This window comes from Propithecus coquereli, unplaced genomic scaffold (assembly GCF_000956105.1).
Source record: "Propithecus coquereli isolate 6110/MARCELLA unplaced genomic scaffold, Pcoq_1.0 Scaffold536, whole genome shotgun sequence".
Taxonomy (NCBI): domain Eukaryota; kingdom Metazoa; phylum Chordata; class Mammalia; order Primates; family Indriidae; genus Propithecus; species Propithecus coquereli.
This window is the reverse complement of record NW_012151241.1, coordinates 261,173-273,226: the sequence shown is the minus strand read 5'-3', so window position 1 is coordinate 273,226 and position 12,054 is coordinate 261,173. Positions and strand designations below refer to the sequence as shown.

The 12,054-nt window shown below is 49.5% G+C and overlaps 1 protein-coding gene across 1 annotated transcript in view; it reads left to right on the top strand.

Moving 5' to 3' along the window:
* NXN (nucleoredoxin) overlaps window positions 1-12,054 on the top strand; it is a 162,356-nt gene that overhangs the window by 141,804 nt on the left and 8,498 nt on the right. The window lies entirely within an intron of this gene.

The following is a 12,054-nucleotide window of genomic DNA, read 5'->3' as shown; positions in this document are numbered from 1 at the left end:
TAATCATGGTGTTTTTCAGAAATAATGATTATTTGTGAGATAATTTTTTTTTTTTTTTAATTATGTGAATGGCTCCTTCCCAGCCTTCACTCAGCCAGGTTTTCTCTTGGTGAAGCACTTAGCTGTCCTGTGTAAGCATTAAACCCATTCCCCTTGTATCAATTGTACCAGATCCTGGTCGGCCCTGGACAGATACAGCTAATATTTGAGTTCTTGGTGCTTTTCGTGTTACTGAGAGTGAAAAAAACATATCAAGATTTACTCACAGATTTTCTCCTGGGAGAAATCATCAGGCTCTTTGACCTATTTTCTTCACCATTTAGTGTAAGCATAAGATTTTTTTTTTTTTTTTTTTTTGAGATAGAGTCTCACTGTGTTGCCTGGGCTAGAGTGCCGTGGCATCATCCTAGCTCACAGCAACCTCAAACTCCTGGGCTCAAGCGATCCTCCCGCCTCAGCCTCCCGAGTAGCTGGGACTACAGGCATGTGCCACCATGCCCGGCTAATTTTTTTTCTATATATTTTTAGTTGTCCAATTAATTTCTTTCTATTTTTAGTAGAGACGGGGTCTCGCTCTTGCTCAGCTTGTTTCGAACTCCTGAGCTCAAACAATCTGCCCGCCTCGGCCTCCCAGAGAGCTAGGATTACAGGCGTGAGCCACCGCGCCCGGCCTAAGCATAAGATTTTATTTGGAGCTGAGGTTTCAAAAAGTTAATATTTAATTTTTGGGGGAATGATATTTCACTATACTATTCAGGCTGGTCTTGAACCTCTCGGCTCAAGTGATCCTCCTGCCTTAGCCTCCCACGTAGCAGGGATTATAGGTGCAAGCCACTGTGCCCAGCTTAATATTTAATTTTAAATTGGTGCTCTCAATATTAAGCGTGCGTAAGAATCACCTGGAGCTCTCATGAAAATGCAGGTTCAGATTTAGTGGGTCCAGGGTGGGGCTGAGCACCTACATTTCTGGCTGGCTCCCAGGCGATGCCAGTGCTGCTGGCCCGGGGACCACACTCTGAGTATTCATAGTCTAGATCTGTTCATCCTTTGAGAATTTTGGAGGTTCATGCCTCCTGTTAACAATGAAGAGGAAAGCAGTTCCCTTTCCAAACAGAAGTTGGGGGCACGACATTGTTTACTGGACCAGAAGGAGAGGCACCAAGTTGAGCGAGGTAAAGGTGTCACGGACTTCCTTCCAGCCTCTGCTTGCAGACTCAAGATGTGTGTGTGCCTTGGGTGGGAGCACTGTTTCTTGAGGTAAGTGTCAGGATGAGCCAGCCAATGGTATTGAACAGATGGTTGAATTGCCACAGCAGGACGTCACGTCTGGCCATTTGTTGATGCACTCATTCAACAAGTATTTACTGGGGGCTGACTGGACACCATCGCATTCTGCCAGGCATTGGAGATACAATCTTGAGTAAAAGCATTTACAGTCCCTGTCCTGTGGCACTTATAGTTCTTGAGCAGAAACTCACCCGACTCAGTCCTGTAGATACACGTAAGTAGTACCTGTGAGTGCTCTGAAGCAGAGGCGCCCAGTGCTGGGGGACCCATCCAAGGGACATGTGGCCTGGGTGGGGAGATCAGAGACAGCTAAGAGCATTGTGCTCGAACAGATCTGGAAACTGAGCAGGAACTGACTAAGTGGCTGGAGAGGAAAGATCCTGGCAGAAGGAACACCATGTGCAAAGGCCCTGCCAGCAAATGAGGAAGGAGGCTGGGATGTCACAAAATAGGCCTGGCTAGGGACCACGAGGGCTGTCTCTCCTTCTGCAGAGAGTAGAACAGGGACAGGAAAGGTCTGGAGGGTTTTAAGTGTTTTCCTCAGTTTTTTTACACTTTAACAAAATACACGGGGTTGTCTTTGTCCTTCCTGCCCATGGGATTCAGGTCTTCACCACAAGAGTGACTTTCTTACTTAAAGGAGGTGTGACTGTTTTATTGTCCCTGAACAATGGGAGGGGTTCCACTTAGCCAGTGCAAATGTTCCCCAGCCTGGGTTTCTGGGGTGTGACCAGAGGCCCTCGGAGGACTACGGTTGAGACACACCAGTCGGCTAGGTAGAACCCAGCTCTTTCCTGAGTGCTGCTGAGTCTTCACTGTCCTTTGGTCCCCGTATCTACTGACAGCAGGCCCTGCCTCTCCTGTGGCCATGGGTTTTCCATCTTGGCCTTTTACCAATACAGGGGCACTCCTGGGTTTCTTCTAATCCCTGTTCCCCTTACACACCAGCAGGTGTCTGTGATGTGTATCTTCTTCTGACTCCTCTAACAAAGGCCCCTTGGTCACATTCTGACCTCTCTATCCCCCTGCCAGACCCTGTGTGTGTGTGTGTGTGTGTGTGTGTGTGTGTGTGTGTGTACGAATGTGCAAAGCTTGACACTGTGTGACGTGGTTGGGCCTTAGCGCACAACTCACAGGTGACTCGGGAGATGTCTTAGAGGTTCAGGCCAAGGAGAATATCAACTGTCCTCCTCTTACCAGGCCTGAGCCCTCCTACATCTTTGCCCAGGGCATCGTTTGCTGTTTTATTTCTTGCCACATTCACTGATACCAACGCCCCAGCGCTGGTCCCCACCCCCCACTGCTGAGTAGCCTTGCCGGTTAATTAACCTCTCTTTTCTCAGTAAAATTCAGTGTGAGTAAAGTGTCAGTGTGAGGCACAGAGTAGACTTGTAACAAATATTCATTGACTGACGAACTCAGAAAAAGAAAAGGAAAAATTTGATTTTACTACCTAAAAAAGACAAACTTTTAAATGTCAAAAAGCTTAAACAAAGGCAACCAACAATATTAGCAACATGTATGGCAAGGAATCAGTGTCCTTCATAGGAAGTAGAACTCTCTATAGCATCAGTTTAAAGAGAGAGAGAGAGAAATAATTGAGCAGAAAATATGTACAAGATAGAGGCAGGCAGCTTACCCAATACATATCATCAGTAATGGATACAGAAAATGTTCAGCATAGTTTGTTTTCATGATTTACAGATGGAAACACTGCATTTACATCTGTCACATATGCAAAGAACTCTTACCCCCTCCTCTACCCCCCACCCCTGCCACACACACAAAAAGATAGCGCCCAATGTAGGGAAGCATAAATCAGGACCACCTTTCTGGAGAGCAGTTTGGCATTATAGATAAGAGGCCTTAAAAATCTATAAAACCTTTAATTTAGAAATCCCACTTGCAGGAATTGATTCTCAGGAAATTATCTTACAGTGCCCAGCAAAGGCTGAGCATCTCTCGAGCAGGCAGTGGGCTTTGGTTTTTTACATTTTTTGTGTACTTTGAATTTCATTATGGACCACAGTTCTTTCTTTTCTTCAGCCCCTAGAAAACTCAGCTGAATTTGTAACCACCTTTTGCAATTTTGCAAAAGTTACCATTTCTATGCATGACCTTGACCCTGGCTTCATTTTCTCTTCCCTCCTTGCTTTCCCCTCAGGGTGATATTTTCATCTATTTTTGTTGGATTATATTATGTGGGTTTTTAAAGCCTCCTCAAATCCTTTTTGGAAAAGAAGCAGTAGATTTAAATGCATGGGATTCCATCTCTTGAGCTCCAACTAACTGTTCAATCCTTCCTGCCCTGAGCTCCGTGGGAAACAACTCGAAGGGCGGCCCAGTGCTGCCCTTGAGTGGACGAGACGAGACTGACGCTGGGAAATAGCTAAAGAGCAGAGTGTGAGGAACTAAAAAGTGTTGGTCAGATGTGCCCCATTTTGCACCAGGGCTTAGAAGACGGCCCCTTGTCTCCACTTAGAAGAGCAGGGCCGGTGCTGGCCTCACTCGGCCACTCTGCTCGGTCAGGAGCCTCTCCATACGTAGGCTTTTTCATCCCAGGCACCACATCCTCAGTGGAGCAGAATCTTTTCCTCTCTGAGGTGGAGAATTCATCCCCGGAAGTGGGGGCCTGTGTGATACAGGATTGCTGGTGGTCAATGCTAAGGCCGTGGGGTCATCTGAAACTGGTAAGTTAGCAAAGGACAGCCTTTCTACAGCACAGCCAGTTTGGGGGTCGCAGTCTGGGCTCTTGCTGTGCTCAGATGCTTCCAAGGCCCCCTGGAGAGCTGGGTGGCACAGCAGAGAGCAGGAGCCCTGCAGTATTCCACGTGAGCTTTGGCCACGCAGCAGAAGTTGGAAGGGCCTTCCTATAAAACGTTGGCTGGGCACAAAAAGTCAAATTGATAGTTTGGTGTATGTGCCTGACGCAGAAAGCAGAGCAGGGCTCTCTTCCTTCTGCCTCTCCAGCAGACGAAGGGGCTGTGGTTGTTAGGTTGGGCCCAGCCAGCCAGAAAGTGGGTGACCACAACTGAGGGACAAGAACAGGGAGTTTTCAGAGACTTGTTCCTTTGGTCTCTTGAGGCCCTGGCACTGTGGGGACAAGCAGTACATATGTGGCCCCCAACTTCAAGGAACCCTCAGGCAAGGATCAGAAAGCTGATCTGGGGAGCCTGAGCCCCGGCCAGCAGCCAGGCAAGCCACATTAGAACAATGTGGGGTTCAGCCAGAGCTTGACTCCAGGGCTGAGTGTCCTCTGCGGGCCACCCCTGCACCTGGCCCCTCCTGCTGGCTCTGTGGTGTCCACACCCCTGCCATCTGCTCTAGTCTCCCTTCAGTTTGGAACTGTCGTCTTTCCCAGCTCCCACCTCCTGCTTCCTCATTCTCCCTGGCACGGTGGTTTGTGCCGGTTGCTTACTTGACTTCTCTGACCTCTTGAGGTTAGCCTCTGAATCCTTCTCAAGGCTTCATTTAATGGAAGAATCTGAGTTCAGAGGAGACTCTGGCTTAGAGGGTGTTGACCTAGGAAGACTTCCCTGAGGAGGTGGTTCTGGAGCAGGGCCTTACAGACTGGGTGGGGTTTAGATAAGGGGTTTGGGACATTTCAGGGCAAAGGCCAGAACAGGTGTGCCCATGGTATGCCATAGGGGCAGAGTAGGGGATAAGGCTGATGAGGCCACATCACAGAGGACCTTGAGCACCATGCTAGCGTCCTTGGACTTGACCCTTTGGGCTTTTGGAGGCCTTTGAAAGTTTTGATTAAGGGCGGATCAGTGCAGTCACGACATTTAAAGCTGGACTGGAAGAGAAATCCCAGAGGCAGGTTGTCTGCTGCTATTTCTGATGGGCACATGGAGCACACTGTGACCAGGTCTCAGGCTGGGGCTCGGCGCTGTGCTGCCTGACATCAGGCCTCCCAGTCTGACATTGCCACTTGCTGTCTGCTGCTCGCTGGCATCTTGGTGGGGTGGCGGTGGGGGAGTCTGTAATACACGTTTTCGCTCAGCTCCTGTGCAGCATTTTAGGTTGCTGTTGCCAGTCAGCAGCATTGTTCTCGCAAGCACAAGTTCAGGCAGCTTTTGCATCCCACTGCCTCTGACCACCAAACGGAAGGAAATCCACGGCCTGTGGTGGGTGGGGTCGCTGAGAACATGGCTTTGCAGCCTTGCACAGGCCGGACGCCCGGGAGCAGAGAGGTGGGGGGTACGGAGAGGCCAGCACCTCCCTCCCTGTTGGTGACTCATCCCTTTCCCTGGGCCTCTTCCACCTCTGTCCCAGCAGACCTGCTCTCCTGAATTCCCTTGGAGCCCCCTCTGCCGCGAGAGTCCCTGCTACTTCCCCAGGTCCCATTACTCGTGTGTCTGTGCCGCTCCCCATCCCTTTCCCTCTTTCTTGCCAGCAGTATCTTCCCTATTTTCTAAGCCTCTACCTTTGCTCTTCTGGGGTCTTGCTCTTGCCTGTTCCATTTTTCCATCTCTTCCTCGCTCCGTCATCTCTCTCTCTCTCTCTCTCTCTGTTAGCTTCTTCTCCACCTCACGGTATGCTCAGGTCTCTATTAGCTGTAAAAAACCCATTACCCTAAGGAACAAAGGGACTGTCTCAGTGTGCTGAGGCTGAGATCTGGAGCCTGGGAAGTCCAAGGTCAAGGTGCTGGTTCATTTGGTTCCCGGTGAGGGGAGGGCCTTCTTCCTGGTCTGCAGTCGGCGCCTTCTCGCTGTGTCCTTATGCGATGGAGGGAACAAGCTCTGGAGTCTCTGCCTCTTCTTACAAGGGCACCAGCTCTGTCGGATCAGGCCGCCACCTGTAGGACCTCATGTAACACCTTCTCACGGGCCCTATCTCCAAATATGGCCACACTGGGGGTGAGGGCTTCAACATTTGAATTTTGCAGGGGACACAGACAGTCCACAACAGCTGCCATCCCTTTCTCTTTTCTCCCAGACGTCAAAATTCTCAAAAGACACTCCCATTGCCCCAACTTCCCTGGCTCCTAGCATGGGTCAGGTGTTGTGCTGGTGAGGGACACCAGCATGAGGAAGTCACGGTCCCTGCCCTCATGGAGTTCAGGAACACTACTTCACTGCTTGTCCTTCCTGCCCAGCACTGAGCCAACACTTGCCTCTCCAAGGGCACCAGGGGCCTCCTGTTCATGTATTTATTGAACAAAATGTAGCTGTATGCCCAGCGCTTAGCTATTCACGGAGTGAAAAGACAAAGGCCCCAGACCTCATGGAGCTGACGCTCTAGCGGAAAGACAGTAAGCACATGCCTAGGCGCTAAGGGGAAAGGTGACTTGCACCTGCCCTCTGGCAGGGGACAGAGACAGTCCCAGGGCAGCAGAGGGTATGACAGGGGGTGCCCAGGGCAGGCCCCTGAGCAGTGGCCTGGGGTAGGGGGCTGTGCTGCCTCAGACCTACGACAGCCCCCCCATCTGTGCCCTGCAAGCCACCCCCAGTCCCTGCTCCTGGGGGAACGTGGGGCTTGGAGGAAAGTAGAGTCCATTAGGGGATCTGTCTCAGCTCTGCCACTAAGCAGCTGTGTGGCTCCACACCAGTCGCTTCCCCTCTCTGGGCCTCTTGCCTCATGTAAAGATGTACAGCATTGGCCTGTGGATCCCTACGTCCCTCCAGGCATCCTGATTTGGAGGAAAGCCAAGCAGATCCTGGCCTCCACATCCCACTGCAGAGGAGTCAGGAGTCAAGCTTGGGGGCTTTGTAGGCTGCTGTCTCCTGTCCTGTCTAGTGTGTCCCTGTGGGCTGGCCTCCCCACCCCCGCCCTTCACCTGGACGCAGAATTCTACAGCTTGTGGCAGCAGAGGTGAATTTCTTGGCAGGCTTTCATAGGTAGAAGAGATGATCCAGAGGCTTACTTTGGTTTTAAAATTCACGTTTAATTTATTAAAATACAAATTAAAACATCCTAGATTCACTTAAACTTTTAATGTTGAGTTTTGAATTTTGTAACTCTGTTTATGTCTAGGAAATTGTAGAAGCTTCTTGTTAGGGGTCCATTGGGCCCCACTTACAAACTTAATTAAACTCCTTTAAACATTTTAAACTGATTTATAAATTTAAACCTTTCCCAATAGTTCCTCGAAGGACAAAAAATGGTTTCCAAATCTTTACGTAAGCCTACTAGCTGGGCGCAGTGGGCTCACGCCTGTAATCCTAGCACTCTGGGAGGACGAGGTGGGAGAAGTGAGGAGTGAGGCCAGGAGTTCAAGACCAACCTGAGCAAAGGCAAAACCCCATCCGTCTCTACAAAAAATAGAAAAATTAGGCAATTGTGGTGGCACATGCCTCTAGTCCCAGCTACTTGGGAGGCTGAGGCAGGAGGATCGCTGGAGCCTAGGAACTTAAGGTTGCGGTGAGCTATGATGATGCCACTGCACTCTAGCCCAGGTGACAGAGCAAGACCTTGTCTGAAAAAAAGAAAGTAAGCCTACTAATGCTAGTAAAGTAAATATAAGTACAGTGATTCTTAGATTCTCTTAAATGTGGCAGCACTGTTACTGAGTTTCAACTTAAAAATCACAAGTCCGAATCAATTTCTCAGTTACATATTTTAACACTGAAGTCAAAGGATGGACCTGTTAATCTAATAGGCCACATTCTCTTAAATAAAAACAAGCACTGAAGTTAAATACCAAATGTGCATGGATTTCTTCTTTTGTTATTTCTTTTATTATTACTTTTTTTTTTTTTAGAAAAAGGGTCTCCCTCTGTTGCCCACGCTGGAGTGCAGTGGCCCAATCATAGCTCATGGTCACCTTGAACTCTTGGGCTCAGGCGATCCTCCTGCCTCAGCCTGCCAAAATGCTGGGACTACAGGCATGCGCCACCGCTGTGCCTAGCTGCATGGATTTCTTGACACGCAAAAACATTAATGCCATAAGTTTCAGTTGTATTTCTAAACTTACTTCTATAGATCTTCTAGGTTTGAAAGATCCTTACTTATTAAGGAAGTAATTATATCATTCCAATGATACCATTTTGGAAGCATCTTGTCAGTGCACGGAGGTTGTGTAAGTACATATGTGCGCTCGGTCTGCACTGGTAGCCCTATTCGTGGTGCTGTATCTTTCCCCTCCAGGTAGGTGGTGGTTTCACTCACGGTCTTTATAGTTCGCTTCGCTGGTTTGACTGGTGTCATTTCTGAATTCTGCTAGTCTTGGAAACTGACAACTCCTCCCTAGGCCCTGCCATCCCTTGATTGGATTTTGGTGTTCTTTGCCTCTGAGGATATTTAAATGTTGCCAGTCTAGCTCTAAATACTTTTGAAATTGAAGGAACTGTGTGTTCTTTCATACTCTTCACAGTATCACAAAACTCTGACAGTTATTTTTTACTGAATTCTGAATATTTCGGAGCTTCTGTGTGCCTCTGTGGTTTGAACCAAAGTCATTCAGCTGATGTGTTTGTATGTATGTGTGTACACACACACACACACTCACACACACACAGTCATTGCAGGTTTCTGGCTGTCTGATTGTCTGTCTTCAGCAGTCCTGCAGAGCTATCCCCAGGAGAGCTCCCGCCCCCTGTGTGACTGTCTGGGTGCACGGGGTTCTCACTTTTCTTTCTGTCTTTCCTCCTGGCGCGTTGCGGTGAAGGCGCTTTTACAGAGCAGTCCCAGGTACATTCCCCTGCCTGCACCCAGGTGAGCCACCTCCACCTGGCCTGTCTTTGGCCTCATAGGAAGGGCTTAGCTTGATCTAACGGTCGCATTGCTGTGTATCGAAGCACATAAGGGCAGACCTGTGTTCTCCTGACAGGCTCGGATGAAAGTGGGTGATGCAGGAAGAACCCGGATTCCATGAGTGTGTTGGGAGCTGGACTTAGAGCTTCCCTGGATCCCAGGTATCACCGTGCAGAGTGAAGGAGGCCTTTCAAATGCTGACAGTTCGTTGCGGTGTCTGTGGGGTGGGGGGCTAGTCAAGATGTTGAGGTGGTGGCCTGGAGTCATCCCTTTCATGGGGCGGCAAGACCTGCTGCGGCCTTGGTGAGGCATTTGTCCCAGGCTGGCCAGGCCAAAAGTCCTGTTGCTGCTGGCAGCCTGGTTGCTGGCTCTCTTCTGTGCTCTGGACCTTGCCATACTGTGTGACCCACCGTGTTCACGGGGCCACTGGAGTTCACCATGGACTGGGTGTTCGGCCTCTGCTTGTTTCCTTCATCTCACGGGAGTAGCGGACATTCCCAAGCCCTCGGGCCTCCTGCTCCCAGCGCTTTGTGCAGACTGCAGAATTTGTAGCCCTATAAGCTGTTTAAAATTGCCTTTCTGAGGAAACCATTTAGACACATTTGGCAAAAGGCAAATCCCATTTGCAATTGTCTAAGTAATCCTGGGCTGTCAAAGAACTCGTGCTTTTGCAGGGGGCTTAGAGCCCCTTTTCCCCTGGGCTAGGGGCCCCAGCTGGCTTTGTTCCCCTGCCCCCAGGCTTTGGGCAGCACAGATGGCCTCAGGGCTGTGTGGGGCCCAGAGGGGCAGGGTGGGAGGCGGGGGGCAAGCGGCCAGCTTTAGCCTGGTGGCTGGGAGGCCTGGGGGTGAGGGCCCTCTGCTCTCCGGGCACCATCTCTGTTTTTCTCTTTCTCTCGTCCTGTCCTCCTTCTGTGCTTTCTCCCCCCTTCCCTTTTTCCTTTCTTCCTCCCCTATCTCCCTCCTTTCTCCTCTCTTTCCCTTTCTTTGCCCTCTTCCTTGCCCCTTTCAAAAAATGGATTTGTGGCAGAATCTGTTTATATAAAAACAAAACACTTGCAGATTGTATGTTTCCATCAGTAGAGAGCAAGGGCGGATTCTGTTATTTTTCACAGATGAACGTCAGTATTGAAAGGGTCGGCGCAGGCCACTGGGAACCGCCCGTGGGCCTGGGGAGGGCAGGCCAAGGCCTACCCAGCAGCTTCAGGGTTCTGCTCTGCATGTCTTGTTTAATTTTGAGAGCATAGAAAGGAAAAAAGCAGGAAAGGACAGTGAGTAATGTAATCAACGCCCATGTGGCCGTCACTCAGAATTGACATTTTTCCCAGGTATGTAAAGCATGAGCAAAGGGGAGCATTGCCCCAAAGGTGATGCTTCCTTACCCTGCTCCCTGCCCCTGCCTCGTCCCTGGGGAAATGCTCCCACGGGCTTGATGTGTGTCTTCATAATCTGTTTGCACATTTTCACCGCATGTGTATGTGAACCCATGAATAATATATAGTATTGCTGGCTGAGTCTTTTAGAATCTGGCTTAAAATGCGGACGTACTGTAATACAATTTTGCTACTTGGTTTTTTTCACTAAACATTATATTTTCATGATTTATCTGTGTTGATATTTATACCTAGTGCATTTATTTTTGGTGCCGAAAAGCATTTCATTGTATGATTGTACCGCAGTTTATTTATCTACTCCATTGTTGGTAGACAGTTGGTGGTTTCTAGATTTTCTGTATTACGTGAACGTTGCCGTAAATGTCTTCAATGCCTGTCCCCTGACACAGGCACCTGCCCGGGCAGCTGTCGGACCCGCCGGCTGAGTTCAAGTAGGTCCAGGTCCACCCTGTGACCTCCCTTGGGATTTGTCCAAGCTTCACCACCCACACTAGCTGCTTTCTTCCTCTCCTCGACTCTCTAGGCAAGGGAAAGTTTGGAGGAGCCATGAGGATGAGGATTATAGGCAGGAGTCACCATGCCCAGCCTTGCCCTTCAGTTCCAGTTTTCATCTTATGTTAATGCATTAATTAGGATGCCAATTAAGAAAACCCAAATATACATCTGTCTCTGTTACCTTATCTACCTTCCTGTCTTTCCAGCACAACTGTTCTCACTTTTCTGTGTCCCTTTTGCCCTCTTCCCACATGCATGCATAGTTGTAATGTACATAAATCACAGAACGGTGTGTTCTGCATTTTTTACTTAACAAGGTAGTGCAGGCCGAGCACGGTGGCTCACACCTAGTACTCTGGGAGGCCGAAGCAGGAGGATTGCTTGAGCCCAGGAGTTTGAGACCAGCCTGAGTAAGAGCAAGACCCTGTCTCTACTAAAAATAGAAAAATTAGCCTGGTGTCATGGTGAGCGCCTATAGTCCCAGCTACTCAAGAGGCTGAGGCAGGAGGGTTGCTTGAGCCCAGGAATTTGAGGTTGCAGTGAGCTATGATGACACCACTGTACTGTAGCCTGGAAGACAGAGCAAGACCCTGTCTCAAAAAAAAAAGGAAAAAAGTAGTACAAACATTTTCTAAGTTGCTACAGTCTTCACAACGACCGTTTTCGTGAGCGCATAATGTTTTGCTTGCTGATATGCCCTAACCTGCTCTTCCTGGTCTGGCATCTGCTTTTCCTGCCATTAGTCCTCCCAGCTCCCAGCAGTCTTTGGGGAATTGCTCCCAGCCCCCTCAGGTCACATTGCCATCCAGACACGGAGAAGGCTGGATCACAGCCCTGCCTGGCTCCTCCCCCGCCCCCATCCCCCACCTCCTCCAAAACTCCCTATTTCCTTGGGAGTAGAAAAGCCACCAAACTAAACTGTGGACAGTCTCATTATGCATGGCTTTGAGATTGTCTTAAATACTCACAAATAGGTTCCTCTCAGGAGGAAGGAGTGTGGAGCTGACTTCTTAGGCCTTGTTCTCTGTGTTTCAAGGGAGATGGTGAGAGGGATTCTCAGGCACTGCTTGTGTCTCCGGGCAGGGGACGTGGGGCTGAGCCCTCTCTAGGGACATGGAGTATATGATCTAAGCCCACAAGTTAAGCTTGGGGTGGTGGAAGTAAAAGCACGCCAACCCCACAC